This window comes from Heterocephalus glaber, unplaced genomic scaffold (genome assembly GCF_053883595.1).
Source record: "Heterocephalus glaber isolate CG9 unplaced genomic scaffold, H.glaber_assembly_v1.0 deba00001689, whole genome shotgun sequence".
NCBI classification, from domain to species: domain Eukaryota; kingdom Metazoa; phylum Chordata; class Mammalia; order Rodentia; family Bathyergidae; genus Heterocephalus; species Heterocephalus glaber.
Genome location: NW_028258414.1, coordinates 5531569 through 5559347, shown reverse-complemented (window position 1 = coordinate 5559347; position 27779 = coordinate 5531569). Strand labels below are relative to the sequence as shown.

Here is a 27779-nt window from a genome sequence, read left to right as displayed (position 1 = left end):
TCTTGGTTCCAAAGGACAACAAACAAACAAAAAACAACAAATCAACTGAAAGGTGTGCCTGTGTGGGGGGTGAAGTGTTAGGTGAAGAGAAAACCTATAGATTGAAATAGGATTAGACTCTGCAAAGAGTAAACCTTATTTGGATCCCAATTCAAAGAACTAAAAAACATAATTAACAAAAGGCAATTTTGAAAATTTCAACATTAACTTGATACTGGATGATATTAAGGAATTATTGGAAATTTTCACATTTGAAGAAAAATGAAAAAAATCCTTACCCACAATCCCACAGTGCCTCAAATCCTAACTTTTAGACTTATATACCAAAATAGTGACTAGAACTCTTAAGAGAGCCAGGCACTATGACACTGCCTGTAATCCCGGCTACAGAGGAGGCTAAGGAAGGAGGCACATCAATTAAGGCCATCCTGGGCAACTTAGGGAGATCTTGTCTCAAAAAGGAACTACTAAGATAACAAAGATGTGCTTCAAATTACTGAATGGGGAGAAAGAAAAGTTTAGATGAAGTAAGATGGCCTGAGATTAGTCATCATTGAACCTGGATGGTTGCACATGGTGCACTGTGTAATTCTGAAACATATCTGAAAGTTTCCATTAAAAACAAAGTATACATAAACAAATCCTGCAGGCAGTTCTATTCCTGATCTTTTCAGGGAGATGAGAGCCTGAACCACCTCAGGAGAAAAGTTAAGAACTGGTTCCCTGGCCTTGCCTCTTGATGGCAGTGAGTCTACTGCTCAGGACACATCCCTACATAAGGGAGCCAACTACTTAACACTTAGGTAAGCACTTAGCTTAGCACTTTCCACAGCTGGAAGATACATCTGCCACTTTGAACAAATCAGGAGACAAGACACCAGTCCTTGAAGTGCACATCCTAAGGGATGCCCAAGAGCATTTGTGACTTCAAGGGATTTCTGCCTTGGGTGCTGAATTTAGAAGTTTACCTCTAAGGAAAGTCTGACTGCTCCCTGTAATCTTCCTCACCTGGATAAAGCCTGCATCCAACCCCACCATCTCCCCAGGCTGGCCCACATCCTCCACTGCCCAACTCAGGGCCTCACCCTACGGGGGAGACAAATGAAGTTCTACCTTAACCCACTGTGGCCTGCAGTGTTTTCGGATAAAAGCAGTAAAAACTCACACCTTATAGCCAAGAAATTCTACTTTCTCTGGAAACTTATACCACCCCACAAGAAACATCTACTTCCTCCTCTGAACCATCCACTCATGTTGCTCTGTGCCCAGACCCCTGCGCACTGCAGCATTTTTGGAAATGTAAACAAAAGAGAATGATGCTCATGTGTTTTTCTGCTGCACTGCAGATTTCTTTCCTTCCTCTTTCAGGGCATTGCATCTACTTCAACTGGGAAGAGCAGCCAACAGACAGAACAAGGGCCTTGCTCTCACTTTACACAGCTGGTTCTCTGAGCCTGCAGCAATCTCTCCATAGGGACAGCAAAGACACCAAGCATCCTGGGCCAGCTTGGTGCCAGGGCCAGAAGTCCAGCAGGGGACACTGAATCATTCTTCATCCCTCACAGGCAAATAAACTGAGGAAAATATTATGTGTGGGGCCGGGGATTTAGCTCAGTGGTTCCACTGCCTGCCTCAAAAGTGCAAGGTCCCAAGTTCAATCCCTGGTACCAAAATAAAAAAAAGGAAACAAAGAAAAGAAAATGTAATGTGTTAGGGGAATATTTAGGATTCAGTAATTTTTAAAAAAAGACTTTAAACTTTATTTGTTTCCTTCTCTGCAAGAAGAGCGGCAAGGGTGGGGGTTCTGTCTCCAACTTAAAGTGCCCAAATGCTGTCAATCAGCTGAGGGTTCCTTTATTCCATTCAGATAGAAATCATGCATTGGAAAAGTGCAGCTCTGTTAGCAGCACTGGGCTTTGATCATCAATGGCTCTCAGTTCACTGTGTTATGGCTCTGGGCCCCGATGGCCCTGGTCAGTACCGGTTAATACTGCCAGTTGCTGGCATCTGTTGCCCATCTGCTGATCTTTGTTGGCTGCTGGACTCTGGAGCTCTCCAGGGCTAACAGCCAAGGGTTTACTAGCCTTTTTTGGTACCAGGGATCGAACTCAGGACTTTGTGCTTACAAGGCAGGCGTGGTGCCGTTGAGCTAAATCCCTGGCCCGTTTACTGCTCTTTTTATTTATTTTTTTAATTTTTGGTACCGGGGATCGAACTCGGGTCCTTGCGCTTGCGCAGCAGGTGGCAAAACCACTGAGCTAAATCCCTGGCCCCTACTGCTCTTTTTAAAGTGACTGGTCTTGTCCACACTATGCAGACTAAGAATCCAAGTAGATTTATAGGACTTTTTGAGCCCATACTACCAGAGAAATAAATCATGAGAAGATTTATACGATTTATACGAACAAGGCTGTATTTGAATGGCACCTGTGCTACAGCTGGGGTAGGGGATCAGTACACACGAAAGAGCCCTTCTAGACCAACAGAAGTACAAGAGGAGTGCTGCTTATATAGCAGCTGCAGGCTCTGAGCGGCCCAAATTCGAGCCTGCTCATTGGCCCAAATTCAAGCCTGTGGTTGGTCCAAAGGAGAGCCTACTGATTAGTCCAAATTCAGTTCTACTGCCTGGTTCAAATTCAAGCCCTCCGGTCGGTCAAGCCAGATGCCACCTGGAGCAGGTGTGGGGTGTCCAAGATGGCTGCGGCTGCTGCGGCAATACTGAGAAGCACCAGATGCTTCACGATAGCTATATGGTCTCTCCATGAGATGGGAGGCTAAAACAGGGAATTTTAGAAGAGCTATCTCTGTTCACTACTTATGTGGTTTGGGGTGGGCGGGGATGTTAGTAACAGGCCCATGTCCATCCCTGATGTCTGCCACATTAGAGGTGGGGTCCTCACTGCTTCTTCAGCACCTGGGGTGGGAGTGGGGAAGAGGACCACAGTGACACCATCTGAACCTCCTGTCAGGGCAGCCAGGAGCAGCCGGGAAGTAACCTTAGGTGTGATGTGGGGAGAAGGCGTACACACTGAGGCAGACTGTCCCAGTCCCTCCTCAAGGGACCCTGGGGAAGAAGGGAAGTGAGGGGAAGGGGCAACAGCCGCCGACTGAACCACTGCCCCCTCCAGCCTTCATAGAAAAAAGAGGAGAGGCAGATTCTTTTCTGTTTCACAAATAGATTTAAACATATAAATTTAACATCTTCCCAGACCCTGGTAAGCACCCTTCTGTCAACTTCTATGCATTCAACTTCTTAGATTTTACATACAAGTCAGAACATGCAGTATTTCTCTTTCTGTGCTTGGCTTCTGTCACTTAATGTTAACTGCCTTTAATCACTTTTACTCACGTTTCACTGATTTATACATCTGTAAATATGAGAGATCTTTGTATAGCAAAACCAAAATTGCCTCATGAAGCTCACAACTCTATTGACTCAGCACTACATTCCGTCTTAAAAATTAATCAACAGAAACAAAAACAAAAAATGCCAAGTCAGAACTACGCTGTTTTAAGTTGACAGTAATCTTGTACTGCTGACCATGAAAATGCGTAAGCATCCACACCCTTGGCTACCCATGACTTCCACCTAAGCCTTAGGACTTGACTTTACTATGATTAAGTATCTGCTCCATAAGTAAATAAGGCCTGGCTCTAATGATTTTCTTTTTCTTCAATCCCTATCTGGGGGCAGAAATGTAACAGATCAAGATGTTTGGAACATTAGCACCATTTGCACAAAGGCAGCACATCTTAATGCCACCACTTTGACCTAACAGAGAAGTAACAAGGAGAGACTTTGTCCACAGCCAAGTACTTCTCAGTGTGCTGTTCAAGCAAAGAACAACTCCTGGGTGACATGTCTGTCTAGAGGCTCCAGGCTCCACTCCCAGGCTTTGTGTGGGATCTGCATGGTGAGGAGGGCAGACAGGTCAGAGTGAGGAGAGGGGAGCCACCACAGCACTGCAGGAGGGACTTGTCTCTCTAAGCTACCTTCCACATCTGTGGATACCATCCATAGTAGGGAATTTACCAAATACAATTATGCAAAAAGACTGCTAATGCTGCATTAGAGACAAAATGAAAGTGTTAAAACTAAAGGTGATTATTTTTCCAACCTTTCTTCCAAAATAACGACAAAAGTACATCACATATTAAAAGAATCAAATGTACTTCACTCGCACACAAGTACTTCAGGCTGTAAGAAAACACTCAGCACAAAAACAACCATTGATAAGGCACTTTTCCCCACATACCAGCAGGGCTGCTAAGAGGCCTTACTTCCCACTTCAGATTCACCAAGAGAACAGGAACAGCTGGAGGTTTCCAAGTCCACATACAGATGAATCATCTACAACGAGCTCCTGGTCCCCACAGCAATGATGAGGGTATGAATCAGGCAGGGGTGACTCTTTCCTAGAGCAGCAGCAGCGATCTTCTTCTTTTGAGAAAAATGTGTACGACACACCAGAGATAAGGAAGTCTCCTCCAGCCTGTGATGCTGTAGTTGGCCACCATACCCAGGCTGGCCCAGTACTCACGATGTAATTCCATTGGGGTTCTCAGAAAGCATTCATCTAGAGGCCACCTTCTTTGAGTGTGAAATGACAATGATCACAGTTGTTCTACAGCGGCAGTGTGGGGATTCCAAGAGACACTAGACTTTAGGGACCTAGGCAGCAAACATATCAGGTCCTCTGTAAATGGTGGTGAATTTGAAAGACACCTTCACATACCAGAGCCTGGCCTGTTTTGCCAATTACAGTACTGAGCTTTTTTGGTTGGCCTCTAGAAATTGTTTGAAGATGCACAGCATGTCTGAAGATCAAATTGCCTCGTTCTGGGAGGGGCAGGGAAGGGGGCTTCAAAAAGAATAGGGATTCCTAGGAGACAAGATGAGCTTAGAGAAGCTTGAGGCTGCTTTTGAGACAGCTAGTACTGCATAAAAAGAAGAATCCATACACACACACTCCACTGAGGGGCAAAGTATAAGGATATCAGGCTAAGAGGGTAAGGGACAGGGACCCAACTAGGCTCTGATGAGAACAGTAGCTAGTTAATTAGAATAAATACTACTTACTGGTGTCCCCCCTCCCCCCCACACACTGGTACGAAGGATCGAACTCAGGACCTTGCAGGCACAGTGCCACTGAGCTAAATCCCCAGCCCTACTTATTGGTTTCTAATATTCAGAATCTATAGAAAAGTCATACAAACCCACTGAGAGGGCAGGGGATTTAGCTCAGTGGTTCCGGTGCCTGCCTCGAAAGCACAAGGTCCCAAGTTCAATCCCTGGTACCAAAAACAAAAAAAACCAAACAAACCCACTGAGATTAAAGAACAGAATGCAAACAGGTATTATCAGCCCTTAGAATATAAAATTAAAAGCACAGTGGCCTAAAATTGAGAAGTTGGATTGAGACATGTTGGTGCACACAGAAATAGTATTTAGGACACAAACAAAATAAGAATCAGAGGCTGTAGGTATCTTGTGAGGTACAGAGGAGGACAGAGGTACGCCTGAAGTGCGAACCAGGCCAACTGATAAAATGAGAAATGGTGCTACAAGCATAATAGTTATACATGTGGAAATCACCAGTAAAGTTAAAAAGATCTACAGAAAAAGAAGTAGTTGCTTCTCAGAAGCAGGGCTAAGTGAAGGAAAGTATTTAGGCAAGACACTATTGTTTTTCATCATAAGATATTCTGAAATGTTTCCTATTTTTAGTCATTTGTATACAATATTTTGATTTAAAATTGTTAATTAAAAATGTTTTTTTTAAATTACTGATTTTTTATTGACAAATGAAATGGTATAATTATGTGAAAACTTTTTGAAATATGTATGCAATGTGAAATGAACAATTTGAACATTAACACATGCATCACCTCACATATGTAAACTCTATTCTCTCATCAATCTTCAAGAATATAATACACTACTAAGTATGTTAATAATGTCACCACAGTGTCCAACAGAGCTCTTGAATTTATTCCTAATTGAAATTATGTATCCTTTAACTAACATCTTTTATCCCCTGGTAACCACCGTTCTGTTCTTTACTTCTGTGACTTCAACATTTTTAGTTTCCCACATGTAAATGAGAACATACAGTATTTTGTCTTTCTGTGCCTGGCTTACTTCATTAACATAATGTTCTCTAGATTCATGCTGTTGTGAAAGACAGCTGTTCTCAAAGCCAATAGTATTCCACTCTTTATATACAGTACATTTTCATTACCCATTGTTGGACACTTAACATTGATTTCATCTTGGATAATGAATAATGCTTAAACGAATACAGGAGGGCTAATATCTCTGGTATTTCACTTACTTGGGATACATATCCACTAGTGGAATTGCTGGATCATACTTTTATTTTTAACTTTTGAAGAATCTCTATACCATTTTCCTTCATGTCTACACTAATTTACATTCCAACAGATGAGGGTGCCCTTTTCGCCACATCTTCTCCAACACTTGTTATCTTTTATCTTTCGGGTAACAGTCATTCTAATAAGTGTGAGGTGATATCTCATTGTAGCTTTAATTTGCACTTCTCTGATGATGCTGATTTGTGGCATTTTCATATACTTGTTGGCCATTTATATGTCCTCTTTGGAGAAATATCTATTCAGATCCTTTCCCCATATTTTAACCATTTTATTGTCTTACCGTTGACTTGTTTGAGTTCCTTATATATTTTGCATATTAACCCTGCACTAAAGGTATAGTTTGCAAATATTTTCTCTGAGTAGGTTTTTTCTTCAGTGTTTTGATCACTCTTTTGCAGTGGAGAATTATTTTAGTATGATGTAATCTCATTTGTCTATTTTTTGCTTTTCTTATCTTTGCTTTTGGGTTCACACTTAAAAAAAAAAAACTGACCAGACTGACGTCATAAAGGTTTTCCCTTTTTTTTTTTTCTAGTAGTTTTACAGTTTTAGATTTTGCACTTAAGTCTTTAAGACTATTTCTGTAGTACCAGAGGTTGAACCCAGGGTCTCAAAAATCCTAGATAAGTATCCTTCCGTGAGCTACATCCTCAGAACCTAATTCACCTTTGTGGATTTTTCTGTGTATTCATATCCAGTTGTCCCAAGACCATTCATTGAAGAGACTGAAACCTTGTCAAAAGCTAACTGATTGTAAATGTGTGGATTTCTAGGTTCTCTGTTCTGCTCCACTGGTCATCCTGTTTTCAACCCAGCACCAACCTGTTTTGATTACCACAGCTTTGCAGTATATTCTAAAGCATGATGTCTCTGGCTTTGTTCTTTTAGTTTATGAATGCTTTGGTTTGGGGGTCTTTTGTGTTTTCATTCAGAAATTTCCCATGTTTAGCCATCTGCACACAATACTTGGACTTAAACATTTTAAAATAACAGATCTTCTATATGGTCAAGGTATTATAGATAGGTAAATTAATTCGCTATCTTGTAGGCAGTAAACAGGGCTGGCTCCACTAGGAGCAAACAAGGAAGATAATGGAGTCAACAAGGAGGACAATCAAGACACACTCACTGAAGGCCAGCATTGTAAAGTGCAGTACACCCATGTGCTTCCCCTAAGGATGAATAGCAGTGATTGATATTCTAAATAGGTATCAATCACCTGGGTGGGGGACCAAGATCTTACCCACCCCTTCCAGGAAAAATCCCTGACCCACCCCTTGCTCATTCCTTATAAGCTAGCTACGTGACTAGCTTCCCCACTGGATCCCCATTTAACCAACATTACCTAAGCAACTATACTTGCCATAATCTTATTGTTTGTTCATAGTTTTGTCCATCTTGTGACTTCTCATTAGATCAATATTACCTACGCAACTGTACCTGTAATCTTACTAGTTGACTCTAGTTTTGTACCACTCTGAACCCGCCTCACCTCGTGGCTGTGTCCCATAAAATATCTTTGAGAAGTTGGGTGAGCAGGTAACCCATTTTCCGGTTCCCCTCTTGTCTCTCTTAGACATAAGCTATCTTTCTCTCAATAAATTTTTCCTACTCCTAACCTCCACTGTACCTAGAATTCATTCTTCAATTTTAGAGAACAGTAACTCATGCTTCAGATATCTAGCAGGTTTGGGAGTTACATCTGTTCTTCACATATCAATGGTTTAGATGATATCCATAGGATTCTTACTGACCTTTACCAGGCTACACAGTGGTATACTGACACCTTTGCCAGTGGCAGCACAGCGGGTTTATCGTAATCTTATTAAAGTTTAAGATCTGTAACTATACCAGTTATCTTATGAATTTGGAAAACTCTGCAATTCTGATTTGTTACAAACAATACAGAATGGCTTTGATGATCAATTTGGATCTTCTGGAAATGGAATGTCACAACTAAAAAGAATACTGATTTTTTTTTAAAAGGGTCAAGTTCAGGACTGGGGATTTAGCTCAGTGGCACCATGCCTGCCTCGCAAGCACGAGGTCCTGAGTTGGATCCCTGGGCAGGGGAGGGATCAAGTTTGAAAGGAGAATATTTAAATGTAGGCAGAAGTATTCTAGACTCACCAAATCCACAAAATTCAATTAAAGCTTAAATCTTGAGTTCTCTAGTGGGATTTTTTTTTTTAATTCAAAAGAAGTTAACTTAAGAACATAATTAGCCCCAAACCTCAAGAAATAGCACATCCTATTACACCATAGATTAATAAGTTTAATTATGAAAAAGTCGGAAAACTGCTATTGTTGTTGTCCTGAAATACTAAGAATGGAGACCAGAGCAAAGACCCCAGCACAGGCCCAAGACTCCTGACCCACAAGACAGCTAACTGGGGCTCTCAGTCATTCAGGAGCCTGCAAGTGGAAAGGTCTGATGGTGCCCACTGTCATCAGGAAGAGTAATCCTAAGAAAGTGACTAACAGGATGGCCAAAAGACAAAAGTACATAACAGACTACATTCTTAATGAAGAAAAGGAAGCACAGGAATAACTTATCTTTACTGATATCATAGTCCCGAAATGACTGGTACAGAGTGACAAACATCTACATAGATATTGCTTTAAATTTTCCAGATTCAATACCTTTCCCTAAACAACAGTGGGAACTAAAAACTCCCTGAGAGCCAAAACCAATGTTTTTCATTTCAAATAGGTTTTAAAATATTTTTCTTCTAAGCCTACAGGGAACATAGAGATAAGATCAGAATATTACATTTATTCTCAAATCCACAATACATCACAAGCCATTAAATAAAATGCTAAACAAATCATTTATCATTCCCCAAGCCATCTATCAATTTCTCTCCTCTACACACACACACACACACACACACACACACACACACCACTCACATGTATATATCCCTTTAAAACATCACATTTATTTCTGTGAAGCATGGCTGTCTCAAGTTGTTAATTGCTCATTCTTACAAGATCTCACTCAGAATGTCCTGGCCTTCAGAAAGGCTCCAGGATATGATTGATTGGTTACACTGTTCATTCATTAAATTTTATGCAGACTTGGGCTGGTCCAGATCCCTTAAAGCAATTCTCTTTCCTTTGGTTTATGTCAAAATAAAAGCCCTATGCCAGCGTTTCTCATGATTTTATATACTTTCAGAAATGTCAAGATTCCAGACAATCTCCTTATCGTATATATTGAAGACAAGTGTTTCTGCTGCTTCTGTGGATTGATATAGCTTTTTCCTAAAAGGGGCAGTGGATAAACATTCCCAGGGCAGAGGCAGCCAGTGAAACACACCAATCAGGCTGAAAACCAAGACTAGGGGACAGAATAGAAAACGACCAGGTATGTCTGTCAAATCTCATTTAAGTTTCCCAGGAAATGGGAATGTTAACATTATGCTAGAAGTCACTGAGGGAGGACATCCAGAGGACTGAACCACCATGCTGCAATCAACTCAGACCACATGGAACCTCTCTGGGCTCCACAAGCAGCCATGATGATGTGGCCTCCTGGCAAGGGGGTCTTGCTGCTCCTCCCTCACCTGTTTACTGTCATAGTCATTCAGTTCCTTATCTCCCCAACCTCCCACCCACCTCACAGGCTTATCCTCACCCTCCAAGGGAAAGCAAACAGAAACACAGCGTTTCATTCCCTAAAGAGCATGGCACCAGGTACCACCTGGCAGGCTCCTTTCAGATCTGTGATCCCAGGAAAAGCACGGATCTGAATCTTCTGTCCACACTCAGATTGGCCCTTTAGCCAGGCAGGACCACAGAGCAGCCTCTGCAGACACTGTCCACCCCAGGGGCCCCATGAGATCCTGTCAAAGGGGCTTCTGACTGCACCACCCTTAACTGTCCCTTGACCTCTGCCCAGCCTTGAGTGCCTCACCTGTGAAGCTGGCACTGATCTCTGTGGAGTCTGGCTCTCAGCCACACCTGCACCTCCCTGTCAAATATCACCGGTCAGGGGCTGGCTCACAGGGCGGGGAGGAAAAATCCTGTGCACGTTCACCAGACTGCTGCAATCACTGTCAAGTTTCATTTCTACATGGACTGCAGGGTAACCCACAGCTCATTTCATGTTCAGAGAAATGAACCGTTTTTACTTGAAGTTTCCAGCAGAACAATCCCTCCCCTTGTGTTTGACCTCAGACTTCTCTTAGTTTGACCATGTTAGCTGTCACAGTTTCTTCTGAAAATAAGCAGTGTGAAAACAGGGTGCATTTCTTTCTTGTTTGGGAGGAGTAGCACGGTTTTACAGGCACAAGAGTCCTTAGTCACGCACGCCAGGATTTCCCAAACACCAGACCTCAGACCAGGGCTGGTGACTCCATGGCTAACTGTCCCTAGTATGCAAAGAAACAAGGAAAAGGCAGGACCAGAGGAGAGCTTTTATAATGATAAAGACTAATTGGTGGCATTCCTACTCTTTTAATATCAAAATATTTCTTCTTTCATGAAACCATGTTACTAGATAGAAGTTATTTTATGACAATAAATCTTTTTTGATGAAACAATCCAAACACAAAATACACCAGTACATAAATACATAGTGAATTCCCGTGTACCCATTCAGCTTTAACAATCAATTGTTTAGGGCCGGGGATTTAGCTCAGTGGTTCTGCTGCCTGCCTTGCAAGCGCAAGGACCCGAGTTCGATCCCTGGTACCAAAAACAAAAAAAACCAAACAAACAAACAAACAAAAAACAATCAATTGTTTATATTCAACCAAAAGTAATACTGAAAATTGGTCTTGATAGGTTTTCCCTATCCCACAAAATCTAAAAGCATGGAAGATTAGGCTAGGCCAAGCTACAGAGGAGGAGAAGGAGAGTGGCAGAGATTAGGTGGCCTGTCACAGTGTTCAACGGAATAGGAACAGAACTGATACATCGGGGCAGGTCCTGGCATAGCCATGGGGGACAGTGATACAGCTGTGGAGAACAAGAGTACAAAGCCCTTCACATCTTGTCAGATTTCCACCTCAGCAAACCCAGGACTCACGGATGGGGCCCCTCCCCGACACAGAGTACTTCAGACACACAGCTTGGGACCATGTAATCCCACCCAGGACAACCAAGGGGGAGACCCCTCATCTATAACCACAGTCTACTTCATCTCACGCTACAGCAAATCCCAGAGTCTCTAGCAACTACGTGTTTGAGTTCAAAGGTCACTGGAAGTTTCCACATTAATTCCTTATCCAGTACCCCTTCCCCAAAAGAATTCTGAAGCAAACAGGTAATGAGAATTGATGCAATAAACCATAATAAAGTCAAACCTCGGCTACTCAGCCCCTCTTCTAGGCCTTTACAATCAACCCTCCCACCACCACTAAATGGAGAATCAAACAGCAACAGGAAGGAGTAAGAAGACCGGGCACTCGGCACACTGGTGCACAGAGCCACAGGCAAGGTCCCATGAGACTGAGAGGCTGGGACACTTTAGAAAACTGTACCAACACAGCAGGATGGTCAATCATCGAGGTTTTATTATTTTGTCTTTTAAGACTCACCTAAGTTTTCAGTTTATATGGAGTTGATTTCCCAGAAGAGATCCTGAAGCACGTGAGGAGCCTCCAGCAGCAATACCTAAAACAGTAATAAAAGTCATCAGAACCGAGCAATGCTATAGACAGCAGGTTTCAAAGAGAAAAAAACCCCTCAATGTATACATTTAGTTGTTTCCCCCACAATAAGCATGAAAGGAAATAACTCAGGAAACAATGAATTTCCGCCGCAACACATGGGCTGGGAATTTGCTGTACCCACAGGGAATTGAGCTCCCAAGGCACTTATTTCCAAGACCAAAATTATGTTACTGTTGGCAAAGAGGCAGAACACCTTTCTTTCCCCCTTCCCTGTGGTAGGTGGGCTTTAATGGCTTCAAACATAAACAAAGCCAAATATATTTGGCCCCTTTTCTGCACTTCCTAAATTCCTAAAACAATCTCAGCCCCCCATACCTGTTTTAAATTAGTTTACATCACTGTTTTTATGTTCTTTACTTTCCCCTTACTTATTCCTTGAACACATCTGTGAGGGGGTCCCTTCTTGCTTTAGCAGTTGCTATATCCTTCCCAGTTCTAAAGCACTGGGAATTCACCATCTCACAATTTGCTCCATGGGAACTCACTTGGAAGCAGAGAAGCATCCCACTCAACTGCAGAAACCCACAGAACAGCACAGCCCCAGTTAACAAACAGGAGACAGGATAAGAAGATATGTAGTGATACCAAGAATACTCACAGGATACACACCCCACTATGTCACCAAATCTGGTTAAGGGTGAGTGACTAGTTAATAAGTGATACTGGTTACCAATTTAGGGACAGAGAAAATCTACATTTCTCCCTCTTCAAAATTAAATCAGAGTCCTAGTATATGTACCTGAATAGTTTTATAACATGGGGATAATAAGAAAGACCTATTTAATCATGGCACCAAAATCTGAAACTATAAAAGATTAAAATATTTGGCTGGCTACATATTTTTTAAAATCTGAATTAAATGGTAAAAACAAGACAATTTTTAAAGACACGTATTTGTCAAAAATAAAGTAGAGAAAAAAATAAAGTAGAAAAAATATTTAAATATGAGGAATAAAGGTTGCTGTCTTTATTTTGCAAAAATGTCATAAAAATAAATAAGGAAATTAAATTTCCCTTCAATATTGACAAAGCCAATTAATAACAGTCCTAAGAAATCTAACAGAATGAACATATAAAAAGATAACAACAAAAAGAAATCACTTCAGAAAACTGAGATCTTACTTTTCTTCACTAATCAGATTAGTAAAGATATTAAAGATTGGTACCAGGCATGGTGGCGCATACCTGTAACCCCAGCACTTGGGATTCTGAGGCAGGAGGATCACCAAGAGTTCAAGGCCAGCCTGGGCTACATAGTGAGCTCAAGGGCAGCAAACAAAACAAAACAAATCAGATGTCAAAGACTGATAATAACACCCAATGCCATGGACACTTTCATGGTGAAAATGTAAATTGAGGAGTACTCTAGCCACTTGGGCAACTGGATCAGCATGTAAAATGGCCGCCCACTTCTAAGAGTCTACTCATGGGTCCACTGTGAGAGTAGAAAGATGGATATATAAGGCATTGTCTCTACTGTTATACCTTGGTACTCCACTGCTTTCAAACTCATTGGATTTGGTATTCAATGCATTTTAATAGAAAAATTCTGTTTCAGTCATGGCCATTTGTTGGGTATTTGACTGGAAAAGTAGAACTTGTTGGTGTCCATTGTCTCGCGCTTTGCTACCCTTTCCAGACTCACAACTTGGCACTTCTCATTTTGGGCACTCACTGCAGCTCCCAGAACCAATTAACAAGCACCAAGGTAACAACTATAATTACAAAAAGAAGGGCTAGGGGTGTAGCCCAGTGGCAGAGCACATGCTTAGCATGCAATTCCTAACATCACTAATTGTTTGAAAATTGTTTCATATGATTATGAAAAGAAAAACATCCATAAAGGGCCCACCAATATGTGAAATGTTAAGAAAACTACAAACATGAAAGTAATGATAGAAATCTATTTTTATTGATAAGAAAAGACATCTATGATATACTTCTGAGTGAACAAACAAGTAAAATAAATTATTATATGTACTATGATGGGAAGGTGGGGAGGGAGGGAAAGAAAGGGCAATGAAATCTGGATGTCTAGGGAGATAGCAAGAAGGATGTGATAGTTAAGATTGGTTATCAAGGGCCGGGATTTAGCTCAGTGGCGCCACCACCTGCCCCACAAGCACAAGGTCCTGAGTTTGACCCCTGGTACAGCAAAAAAAAAAAAAAAAAATTGGTTATGAAAAGTTTAAATGATTTCATATATATACATATGTATGAATTCCATATAATGAGCCTGAACCACTTTTCTGAAAACAGTGTAGCTATGTAACTTTAAATATCATGCTGAAGAGTTAATATACTGCATAAATTTCTACTTCTGTCCATTTTCCTCGCTAGTCTTACTAACATTGACATCACCTGTGTGCTCTTAACTGGAGAGTTGCTTTCCTCACTGCTAGCTCCGCTTCACTCCCAAGAGCCTGTTCATTCCTGCCCTACACACCCTAAATTACCCCTGGATCCTTATTATAAACATCTTCCCCAAGCTGACAGGAGTGTTACTCAGGACCAAAGGCATCCCACCTCACGCAGGGCTTCTCTTCTATCTCTTTTCCATCTCTTCAATCATCCTTTTTCACTTGAAAATAGAATAATAAATCTTGAAGCCATATGAATGAAGATTTACCACACACAATTCAATTAATGTTTATGACTTACACTTAAAGCATGCTAACAGCAATAAAAAAAGCAAAAAACTATTTCAAGAGACAGGTAGAATCATTTCTGACCAACAAGGGAATTGATGGAGAGACTGTTTGTATGAGAATAAAAATAAAGGAGAGATAATTGTCCAGATGAGCCATTCCTGTGGATAAATACTCTCCATTTTAATATGTTTAACCACTTCACAGATTTATTTTTATTGGATTATATTTATATATGAAAATATTTTTCTCTATTGAGATTATAAAATACAGAACTTTATTCCCATAGTTGGCCCATTATGTTCTCTTTATCTCTAGAAAACAAATTTATTCTTCTCGATGCCTTATTTGTAAAGGCTCCCGAGTCCCACCTAATACATGTATCCTCATAATGCCATAATTATAAACCTGGCTAGAAAGCCATAATTCCTCATAGATGTACAAATCTTTTCATAGGTGTGTTGGATGTAAAGCACAAATCTAATTAACCTCCTTCTTCTGCTGGTGGTTCCCTCTCCCCTAGAAAATTTCCTGGTATGTAGACAAAAAACCCCACTGTCCAACTTCAGAGATGGGCAATTACAACACTTCAACTAAATACCTGTGACTCCAAGGTACAACTCAGACACACCCAAGAGCCACCCAGTGCCAGGTGCTGGCCTGTCTCCTCAGTACCAAGCAGATACACATTTGGGACTGAGATGCATTAGGATTTATGACACAAAACACTGTGTCTGGGAAGGCAATAAGTAGCACAGTGGTTAAGAGTGAGGTGTTTGACAGTTTGACCATTTCCTAGTCATGTGGCCTTGAGTTCTCTGTGCCTCAGTTTCCTCTGCTGTAACAATGCCAATAAAAGGTTTAAAGGAGGTCATGCATCTAATGGAATCAGCAACGATCAACAGTCACTGAGCTCAGTTGAGCTCCAGCTCAGTGGAAAGCACAGCTCAGTAGGACCAGTGATAGGAAGGGCTCAGCAAAAACTCACTGTTGGCTGCATGAACCCAAATGGTCCTGGGGGAACACTGAGACAGAGCATGTCTCTAGGCAGTCACACCTATCTATTCAAAATGCTTTTGCTTGTGCTTTTCACACTGCTGGGGGTCAAACCCAGGGTTCCGTCCATGCTAGGTAAGTAGTGCTCTACTGAGCTATCTACCGTCGGCCCTAAAACTCTTATTTTAAATGAGGCTAAGAACTTTTCAAGTAAGTAGAAACTTATTTTAAAGGCACTTAAGAGTTATTTAAGGGAATCTTGCTCACTGGAGCCTTCTCTGGATCACCATAGGATAAATCACGTAGCAACTCCCTGTCTCATCTTTGCTGGAGGACTCCAAGAAGCACAGGTAGATGTGACCAGAAATCAGCAAAAGCTACTGTCTAAAGCGCCAGTCACCTCCAGCAAGACACCAGGGCTGGACTTAACTGTTTCCTATTTGCTCGAGGAATGTTAAACACACTCCTCAAAATCAAAGGTTGCTCTTTATAGGAGGAGAGATATCATTGTTAGGTATTTTGAGAGAGGTTAGGTAAAGTTCTTAGCACAACGCCTACAACCCAAGAAGTAATACGCACACTAAATAATCTGATTGAGACCACACAAGATGCCTTTTCATAGTGGGGTTTTATGGACTCCTGTTCTCCATGTTTCATTTGACATAATTACCATGGGAATGTGGGTCCAAGTTGCAGAGAATCTGAAGAGCATGTGACACACACGTGCCTGACACTTCACTTTGTACTACAGATCCCAAGTAGCCAAAAATGTGCTTGTGACAAGATTTCATTGAAAGGCAGCCAACAGGTGGGGATTTAGCTCAGTACTGCCTGCCTCGCAAGCGCAAGGTCCCGAGTTCGATCCCCAGTACCCAAAACAAAAAGGCAGCCAACAGTGTAACACCGCACCCACACTTCACCCATCTGCATGAGCTTAAAAGTCAGATAATGGCACAGATGGACCTCATGCCCATGCTGGTGCTGCCCCAAGTTAATGAACATGCTGTAAAACATGAAGCAGAATGCAGCAGAGAAGACCCACTGGATGTAATTAACAATGAGCAAGCTTATTCCTGACTTGGAGTTACCACTAATACTTGACATGTTTATCACAAATCACTCAAGATCATAAAATCCAAGAAGCAAAGAAATAAACAAAAGTGTTCTTCAATAGCCATACGTGGAGAGGGGAAGAAGTCAAAAGAGATGAGGAGAGAAACTGACAACAAAAGTCTCCCGATCTGCTCTAACTTCTACCACTCGTCAAGCATATGTCTTCTGCTTTTGCTGAAACCTCGAGGACATTTTCCCTGAAAGTGCAGCTCGGTGAGTACAGCCCAGCTCTGTTCAGTTAGAAGGTGTCTGACACCAAGGGGAGATGCCCAATGCTCTGTCCAGGGCTGTTCCTCAATGGCTTGCCAGTGACAGGGTGGGTGCTGGGCCAGGGCCAAAGGGATCTCAATGAGGAGCAAGCAGAGGACATCAACACCCAAGACTTTGGAGATGAGACATCATGATATGCCTGGCCTACACAGCAAGGCCTTGTCGCAAAGAAAAGAAAGAAAGGGAGGAATAGAGGAAAAGGGAGGGAAATGGAAGAGAAGAGAGGGGAAGGAACAGGAAGAAAGAGATGGGGAAGGGAGGGGGGAGAGCAAAGATGTTATCTCATACTTTACAAAGGAAAAAGAAGAGGGTCATACCTAGCAGAAAAGCTCCACAATCCCACTGTATTCCTCTAAACACAGCATTCCAATAAACAAGTAAGAGGTGTTACCAGCAGTAAAACATTCTCAATATATATGTGGGAAACGCTGATTTAAACAAAATTCATGACATTGGTTTCTCCATGTAGAACATTTCAGATGCTTTAATGTCCTCATGTTAATTATGAGTAAGTGGCTCCAATCGTTTACTCATACACAGATTTCTTTATTTTTGTGGGCAACATCTTAGGACAAGTGGCCTCTACAACACTGGAAAATAATGCTATAATTAGTTTTTTTATGCAAATGATTGAAGGCTCACTTTGCATCACTCACAAATGACAAAAGCAAAATCCCTGTAAACAATCAGTTAATGGCGCAAATGATTGTTAATGCAAAGTAGTGTAAAGTATGTGTTTACTCAGAGGCAAGACAAGTGCTATAATTACACCACTTTTTTTTCACACCACAACAAAAAAAGAAAAGAGGTGCCATAAATTCCTTATTGTCTATAATTCACTGCCCTTAAGCAGTTATAATAAAAAAATCAGTTAGTAGCATATACAAGTAGAATATAAATGCCATGAGAACATGGACACTACTTGGTAGAGAAGCCTTTGTACATCCCCAGTCCTGGATGTGGACCAGGTACAAAGATGTTCCGTAAATATTTGACTATATGAATACTACAAATAAATAAGCTGCTCCAAAATGCACCAATAACTCATTTTATGAACTGGCCAAAACACACATTCTGTAGTTTTATATTTGAAATTTACTTTAAAATGTTTACTCTTGTTTATCATTTCTCTTTTCCCAAAGAAGTTTAGTTTTTCCCATTTTCTTCCTAGCAGACTCTCCCATTCTTTGTAATTCCCACAATAAAATAAGGACGAACATTTTTCTCTATGATTTGTGGGTTAGAAGAAACTTTGTCTATAGACTACCATATTCAGTACATTATTACAGCCATTGTTTCTAACAAAAGCTTAGTTAACTCACTTTTGAATGACTAAGAATTTCAATTAATCCGAGCTATACACAGGGCTTCCTTTCAGAGAAATAAGAAGAAACAAGTTCAGATTTTAGAAGGTGGCAACTCCACCAAAAAAAAGCTTTTACTACTAATTTGCTAAAAGAAGCAACTGAATATGGAACACAGATATAAAGAAATATCTTACATTATAAATTTACACTTATTATTCTGAATATAAGGTTTAAAATAACCCTGAGATGTTCCAATACCTTCATATGAATGAAAATATTTTTCCTATACTAAATTCACTCTGACAAAATCTGGCAATATATTTTCAGAATAATTTTGAACAATTGCCCGCTCTCCCCTATTCCTCCCCCCTCAGAGGAGGAAAGAGGAAGAAAACAATTTGCAATTCCAAGAATAGTGTCTAATGCCACTGTATCTATTCAGAAAATTAAATTAGACCCTTCTCCTCCCCCAATTTCTTCATACATGAAGTACTCATGGTCTGGGGCTCCTGTTTGGCAATTCCCAACTTCTAGCTGGAACAGATGCTACATCCCACCTACCCCCATCTATGGCATCAGTCCTGCCAGTCCCGCTGGCTGCCAGCTTCCCTCTGGCTGCCAGCTTCCCTCCTCCACCACAGTAACTGGCCAGGATGGTCACTTGGGCTAAGTGTTCACTCCTCGTACATCAGGGCCAAGTTTGCAGGCCACAAGGATGTCCAGTATTCCCTTTATCACCTCCCTCCTGAGTTGCCCTAGCACCAATGAGCCCATGTGCCTCATGCCCAGACTCTTCTGGGCTGTTTTCTTCCAAGGGGCCTTTGATGCCATGCCCGAAAATGACTCCCCTACTCTGCTATTCATCAAAGTCCACCTGGTCCAAGGACACTTTGTTGACCATATCTTAATTTCTGCAAAATTAAAAATAATTTAAATATCTGCATTCTCCCACTAGACTGTAAGCTCCCAAAGGACAAGGGCAGTGGCTTTTCCTATATTTCCTCCTATATACCCTCAGCTCAGAGCACAATTCTGAATACATATTAAGTGCTTGATAATTGCCTGAAAGAACTTACAGATATATCTTATATGATCAATAACACATACCTATGAACATCCTCATTTTCAAAGCCGGGTTGCCTGGGTGCTAAGAGCCAGCACATTGATCAAGTAATTGGGATGGAAAAAAGATGCCTCTGGACTGTCTAATTCTAAAACCATTCTCCCTGGTGCTTCAAGATCTCAAGTAAAGCCTTCCTTTCTTTTCCCAGAGAATGGCCAGTTAGGCATTCTTTTGCCCCAAACCTGATGTCTTTATATACACTTCGTTCTTGTTTGGCCTGCTGTCAGTTAAGGAAATCGATCACTTTGTATGTAGGCCTTATTTCCAAAGTAAAAAAAGCTTTCTGAGGTTTTGTAATGGCAGACTTACAGCACAGTGTGGCAGCTCTTAGTGGTATAGCAAGATCAGGCCAGGAAGAATTGAGAATGCACCCGGAGGTTGGAGGCAAGTGTACAGCTTTATTACGCCAGCGGACTTATCAGGGATTTCTCCACAAAGAGATCAGCCGGAAGCTGGCAGTGAACAGGGTTTATATGGGTCAAGGGAAGAGGGGAGGGATACAGAAGCAAAGCATTTGTCATCAGTTCACTGGCTGAGGAAGTTACATTTAGTTTACATGATTTGATAGAAAAGTACACTGGATACAGACACTTATGGAGAACAAAAGACAATGAAGGAGGGCATGTGTTATGGGGGGGGTGAGCTGGGAGTGGCTTTTTGTCAGTTGGGTCAGCTAGCTGCAGGAAAAACCTCCCCCCACCCCCAGAAATCATTTTCTGGCTCAGTTTAACAACTGGAGAATAAAAACAAACAAACAAACAAAAATTTCCTCATCTATCTACTTAATCACTCACTCGTTCCAGGTTGGACATTGTAGATGAGCACAGAGTCACCATGGTACCAAGAGTGGAACCGGATGCTCACAAGTAGTATCATTCATCAACTCTTGATCATTTGGGAAGGCAGGGGGAGACATGCAGTAAAAAGAGCAAGGAGGGCTATGCATCCAAAGGAATACTAGGCAGTGCTAAAAAGAAAGAAGCTATCAAGGCATAGGAAAAACAAACGTGAAAACAATCAATCTGTGTGATTCCAACCACATATCATTCTGGAAAAGGTAACTCTATGGAGACAGTAAAAACAACAACAAATATAGAGGTTGGAGAAAGGGAAGGGAGAATGAGCAGGAACCAGAGGACTCCTGGGGCATTGAGACTATTCCTATGGTGCATACTTGTCATTATACTGTATATTTGTCAAAATCCACAAAATTACAACACCAAAAGTGAACTCTAATGGAAACAGGGGACTCTAGGTGATAATGATGCGTCAAAATAGGTTCAGCAATCGTAACAAAGGAACCACTCTGGTGTGGGATGTTCATAACGGGAGAGGCTGGCTGTTGGGGCTTTTGTACTTAGCATTCAATTTTGTTGCCGCCTATGGGGCTTCCGCACTGCAAGGCAGAGCCCAGGGGAGAGATTTAGAGTGACTGGGTTGGTTTGGCCCTGGGAATCACAATGGTGGATCTGGGGTGAGGACCCCGATCCACACTGCTAGAACTGACCCTCAGAAGGCATATATGCCCTACTGCCATTTTCTCTGCCACCATGACCTTGAACTCCAGGGGTCCTCCCCACTAGGACCTCAGGATGTGCTTCCATAGAGACATAATCCAACCAAAGGACAAGAAGGGAGAATCTGACTTTCTGGAACAGTAAATCACCTGGGTTTTCCAACCAACAGAAACCCTGCCATCTATCTGTAAGGGAACTTTCTAGGTCTGCAGTTAGAAGTAGGGGCATCCAACTTAAGGGACACAGGCCTATGAACATCTTCGTTTTCAAAGCCTGGTTGCCTAGGTGCTGAGAGCCAGCATCCTACAACCTAAAAGCGACATGAAGAAAGAACCACAGGGCACTGAGAAATTGCTTGTCAATTGGCAACCTCAGACAAGTATCACAAAGAACATGGGGTCCTGGGAGAGGATGCTTTGACTAAACAAGACCAAATGAGATACTCAGGTATATATAATGTAGAAATCAAGGACATTTGCTTTTTGATAAATAAGAACCTATTGCCATGTGGCCCTAATCAGCAGCTATTGTAACCTTCAAAATTCATCTTTTAAAGTAATTTCACCTCCCTACTTTTTCTTAGCATGTGAAATCTGGTCTCATAAATTGTCAACTAGTATATTCTCCAGAAAGCTGAATCCCTCTTTTCTCTCCCTTATATGGCTTCATATACATATTCATTATTTTGTTCAAAACCAAAACATCTCCCAACAAACTGGATTTTTGTCACTGTAGCATCCTCTTCCTCTTGAGATACTGTGAGAATTAATTCTTCTCCTTATGTTCCCTCTCGCCCTTTCTCTGTCATTCCAAGTCCCCCTTTCTCTAAGCCTTCCGTCCCCCATTGTTTTTTCTATTCTTGCTCATCTCTGAATTTTCATGGGTCTCAGACGTTCCCTTGTTTACTACGACAACTCAGGGTGCCATGTTTTCTTTCAAATCCATTGCACACACGGCGCCATTAGACTGGGATGGAAGAACCTACATAGGGCTCTGTGCTGGGCCACTGAGGTCAGGGCTTCCCTGACCCTGTCCTCACTGTGCGAACATGCACACCTGAATGCTCTAACAGGCAGCTTTGAGGGCCTTTCACATGCCCACCCAGCTCACCTGCACACATATGTGGTCTCTGCTCAACTAAGAAAACCTCTGCGAAGGTGGCCTCCAGACCCACCCTTGCTGTGTCTCTGCACAGGATTTTCAGTGTGGAACATCCATCAGATGACTCAATCCCCACTAGTGCCAAAAAAAAAAAAAGTCAAATATATAAAAACTAAAACTATTGTTTGTTGTTTGTTTTGGTACCAGCGATCGAACTCAGGACCTTGAGCTTGCAAGGCAGGCGCTGGAACCACTGAGCTAAATCCCTGGCCCAAAACTAAAACTATTATAATGAAACTGCATACACTTTTTTTTTTAACTGAGGATCGAACTCGGGACTTTGTGCTTCCGAGGCAGGCAGCGGAACCACTGAGCTAAATCCCCGGCCCCTGACTTACACTTTTTGAACTTGTGATGGTGCAGAAGCCCTAACCACTCAATAGAAACTGTATTTAGAATGCTGACCTTCCCCCGGCAAGGGACATACAGTATGATGCTCAACTGCAGGCTAACGTAATGTTCTGGGCATGTTTAAGGTGGCAAAGCTAAGCTGTGACATCTCATGGGCTGCTGTACTCACAGCTTTTGTTACTTATGGCATTTCAACCATTATGGGCAACCATAGCAAGTCCAGGGGCATCTGACTCCTCACTCAGCTTTGACAACGATCAACTCCTGGGCACTCTGGCTGCTCCAGACCTCTCCCCTGACTTCCTTCTCATGCCCTCAATGGAAATACCTTGAAGCAAATATCCCGTAGATTATGATTTAAATATGAATATTTTGTACAACTACTATTTTTAACCACAAAAAGCACAATGAAGTTGTTTTCAGTTACAAATAAAACTTAGATCCAATGCTTATCAAATAAAGTTGCAGGTATCAAGTTTTCTATGTTCCCTGGACACACACAGGAAGGCACAGAGGATGCAAGGCAGGCTCAGGGGGCCTGAGTGACAATTCTTGGTGGCATGGGAGCCAGCCAGGTGGCCTTAGGCAGGTTGCCTCTTTTCCCAGAAGAGGAAAGTAGGGCTCAGGGCTCCATGTTCCCACTCGCTTGCTTAGGCTCTCGCTTCCAAGGTTTTTCTCCTTTCCCTCCACACCTGTCATTCCCATTACTAGCACCAGCTTCTCTGGCCAGAGGAATTCAGTCCCGACTTGCTCTTTGTCAAAAGTAGAAAGTATATCTGGGGATTTAGCTCAGTGGTGCTGCCACCTGCCTCGCAAGTGCAAGGTCCCAAGTTCAATCCCCAGTACCCTCCAAAAAAAAAAAAAAAAAAAAAAGCAGAAAGTATATATATAATTTTTTATCTTTTTTTTCCCTTCCAATCTCTTGAAATAAAAAGCAAAAGAACACATATGTCTTTGAGCTTGAGTCTACTGTACTTCCTGGTCTCTGTCCTTTGGAGAGCAGGGCACTTGCGTTCCCTCCCTGCTTCTTGGAGACCACCCACAGGACTCACCTGCTTAAAAAATAAAAACCACCTGTGCAGGTGGCTTGACGTCTTTGGGGCTGTCCCCTCTAAGATAAGCCTAAAATCATTTAAAAATCTTTTTAGATCAAATCGTAATTCAAGTATAAAACTACTTAGGCAATTATGTAAAGAACTATGACAACTACCCACTGATTCTCTAGTTCTGTGCTGCTTTCTGTGCAGTCCCTCACCAGACACAGTTAGCAGGCACTGGAAAGGGAGTTAGTCCTACATAATTATCTGTGATCACCATAAAGTACACAGAGACTTCAACTACTTAGTATGGAAAATAATGCAGAATGGCTCACTAATGATCTTTGTTATATTTTTCAATGTAAGTTGGAAAAATAAAATATATAAAAAGCAGCTTCACTTCTTTATGTGCCTATAGAGAATATCAAATTGTATGTGGTATTTCTAGGACAATGGAAATTCACACTCCTGTTCACAACAGCATAAATATGCTCCATGTCAACTCAACATAAATATCATTATTTGAACGGAGCCCCAAAGCAAAATTTAATTCACTTGAAATTCTTCACTGAACTATTTTGTATACTTCGCCAAATGGTTCTGGCCAATTCTCATTAAGATTTAAACATTTAAGTGTTCCAGTAAGACAATCACAACTACCTTGAGCATAAAATATCACATAATCACCAGATAGACTCCTTTAGGGTGAGAGTCAAAATATTTAACAGCTGTGCTACTCAGGAAGCAATTCCCAATCCATATTTTTAAATCTCACAATCAGAATAAGATAAAATTACACCTGACTATTAGGATTTGGGATTCTAGGATTTCATTCTGCATAGCTAGGAAAATTTTCCAGGCCATAGTTTTATTCTAAGACAGGGAAGGCGGGCCATTCTCTGCAACCCGGGAGCCAGCTATGTACCTGCCTTCTATTAGTTTTTAGTGGATGAAATAATGAACATCCAGTTAAATTGTAGATTGAGCACTGATTCTCTTTTAAAGGTAAGTTACACAAATATTATTGCCTGAACTCTGAAGGTCAGCAGACTTTATGGTATCTCCCAGTTATGTTTTCCTAATGGCTGGCAAGGATTAGAAAAATTGCACGGACTTTTTTAAAGTAGTGATTAGATGGAAATTCACAAACTAAGTAAAACCTTCACTGTTTAGCCTAGTGCCATCCAAAAGAGGGTCTGCCTGTACCGGTCTATGACTGGTCCCCAATGACACAAGTATAGACACTGAGAATACATGTAAAATTGTAGAACAGTTTGACAAGCTGATTTACATGGGTCATATCTCATGTTTTTAAGTGGGCTTTTAGTTTATGTTTCTAAAAATAATTCACATTTACTGACTGCTTCAAAAGTTCACCAGCCCAAGCCCACTGCAGGCAGGCAGGTCTGCACACGCCCTATGGAGGTCGAGAATCACATGGAATATGCTGAATCAGTCCCCGCCCTGGCAACAATCCACTGGACACCCCATCCCACCCCCGCTCCTCTGTACAGCCACCTGGTTCCACACTACAAAGACGCAGAGGTCACCGGACCACCAGACCACTGTACTGAGTCCTGCCGTGGCTGACCCAGAGGTAGGATCCCACTGCTCCTGGTCCAGAGGAAGGGGCCAACAGGTCACCATCCCTCCTGCTGTTCCCAGCCCATAGGAAAGGGCTTTTGGGCCACCATCCCTACCTCTGCTCCCGGCCCCTGTCCCACCTCTACCAGCTCAGAGGAGGTAATCCATGCAGGCACCAACAGCACCCCTCCTCCAGTCGAAATGAGTAAACACATAAATAAGTATCAAAACCAGACTTCCAGATCACCTACAGCAACCCCAAAGGGAAATGACATGGAACACTCTGATACTCAACCACCTGGAACCACTGAACTGGCAACAAAAGGGGATCTGGAAAAAATGAAATCAGAAATAATTTCTCACATAACAGGAGAAATTGTGCTTCTAGTGCAAGGCATGATTAATAAATCTAGAGAGGAGCTCAGGAACATGATGGAATCCCAACATAGGAAACAAATGGAATCCATAAAACAGATGCAAATAGATTTCTAGAACATGAAAAACTCCATTGAAAGTCTACACAGCAGAATGAGCCAACGTGAGGACAGAATTTCAGATAGAGAAGATAAGATTGCAATTAATGACTAGGAAAAGAAAAATTGCTTCAAAATTATAAGGGAACATGAGAAATCTATCCAGCAGCTGCTAGATGATGCAAAGAAGAATGACATAAGACTGATTGGGCTCAATGAAGAAACAGGAGAGAGGGCAGATGACATAAAAAAATCTCTTCACAGAAATAATGGCAGAAAACTTCCCAAGCAGGGGGAAAGAGCTTGACATACAGATAAGTGAGGCATATAGGACTCCAAATAGCCTTCATCAACAAAACATCTACTCATAGGCATATAATTGTTAAGATTCCAGAAACTCAAGAGAAGAACAAAGTTCTACAAGCAGTCAGAGAAAAGAAACAAATCACATACAAAGGAAAGCCCATCAGAATCACAGCAGACTTCTCAACACAAACCATCACGGCAAGAAGAGCTTGGAGTGACATATTCCAAGCCCTAAAAGAAAACAGCCTCCAACTCAGATTGATGTACCCTGCAAAACTATCTTTCAAAATGGATGGAGAAATAAGATACTTTCATGACAAAGAGCACCTTAGGAACTTCGTGAATATCAAACCAGCACTCCACAGAATTTTACACAATATCCTAGGACAGACATTGAGGATCACAACCCCAGGAAGCAAAGCAGAATGAACCCATCTGGCATGACAAGAAATTAAATGTAAAGGGGGAGAACTCAACAAAAAGAAAAAGTCATGGCAATGACAAGTCAATATGTTTCAGTTGTAACCATCAACGTTAATGGTCTCAATTTACCAATCAAAAGAAATAGACTGGCAGAATGGGTCAAGAAGCAAAATCCAACAATATGCTGCATACAAGAAACACACTTCATTCAAAAGGAAACTCACAGACTGAAAGTTAAAGGGTGGAAAACAATACTGCATGTAACAGGAACCTGAAAAAAAGCAGGAGTAGCTATCCTCTTTGCAGATCAAGTAGATTTCAAACCAACACTGATTAAGAGAGATGAAGAAGGACACTACATCCTTGTAAAGGGAACAATCCAAGAGGAAGAGATTACAATCATAAATATCTATGCACCAAACACTAGTGCACCCAACTATATAAAACAAATACTAACAGACATGAAAAGTCATATATGCACTAATACAATTGTAGAGGGGGACCTCAACACCCCACTGTCACAAATAGATAGATCAACTAGACAAAAAAATAAGTAATGAAATACTAGAACTCAATCGAACTCTTGAACAAATGAACTTAACAGATGTTTACAGAGTCTTCCACCCCACAAAATCAGAATACACATTCTTCTCAGCTGCATGTGGGTCATTCTCAAAAATAGGGCATATAATGGGTCACAGAGGAAATTAAAGAAGAATTCAGACAGTTCCTTCAATTAAATGACAATGACAATACAACATATCGGAATCTATGGGACACAATGAAAGCAGTCTTAGGAGGGAAATTCATAGCAGTAAATACACATATTAGGAAAACAGAACGAGCCCAATTTAACAACCTGATGCTGCACCTCAAGCTTCTAGAAAAAGAAGAGCAGGACAACCCCAGAGCTCATACAAGGGAGGAAATTATAAAGATCAGAGGAGAAATCAATGCAATGGAGACTAAGAGAATGACACAAAAATATCAATGAAGCCAAGAGTTGGTTCTTCCAAAGAATCAACAAAATTGACAAACCCTTAGCCAACCTTATCAGAAAAAGGAAAGAAAAGGCCCAAATCCCTGCAACGAGGAATGAAAAGGGTGAAATGACAACAGACCCAGCAGAAATCCAGAGGATCATCAATACCTACTTCCAGAACCTATACGCCAATAAGATGGACAACACAGAAGAAATGGACAGATTCCTAGATACATATGAATTACCAAAGTTGAATGAAGAAGACCTAAAAATTCTGAACAACCCCATACCCACCAATGAAATTGAAAATGTAACTAAAAACTTACCAACTAAGAAAAGCCCGGGCCCTGATGGCTTCACTGCTGAATTCTATAAGACATTTAGAGAGGAACTGCTGCCACTACTGTTTAC

The 27779-nt window shown here is 41.5% G+C and overlaps 1 protein-coding gene across 14 annotated transcripts in view; it reads right to left on the bottom strand.

The window, feature by feature from the left end:
- The window catches only part of Tln2 (talin 2), a 404430-nt gene that overhangs the window by 220559 nt on the left and 156092 nt on the right, over window positions 1-27779 (bottom strand). For all 14 annotated transcript variants that reach the window (XM_013076183.3, XM_021237120.2, XM_087199034.1 and 11 more), the window contains one exon: window positions 11943-12018. The gene's annotated coding sequence lies outside the window, so the exon portion shown is untranslated. The remainder of the gene's footprint in view (window positions 1-11942; window positions 12019-27779) is intronic.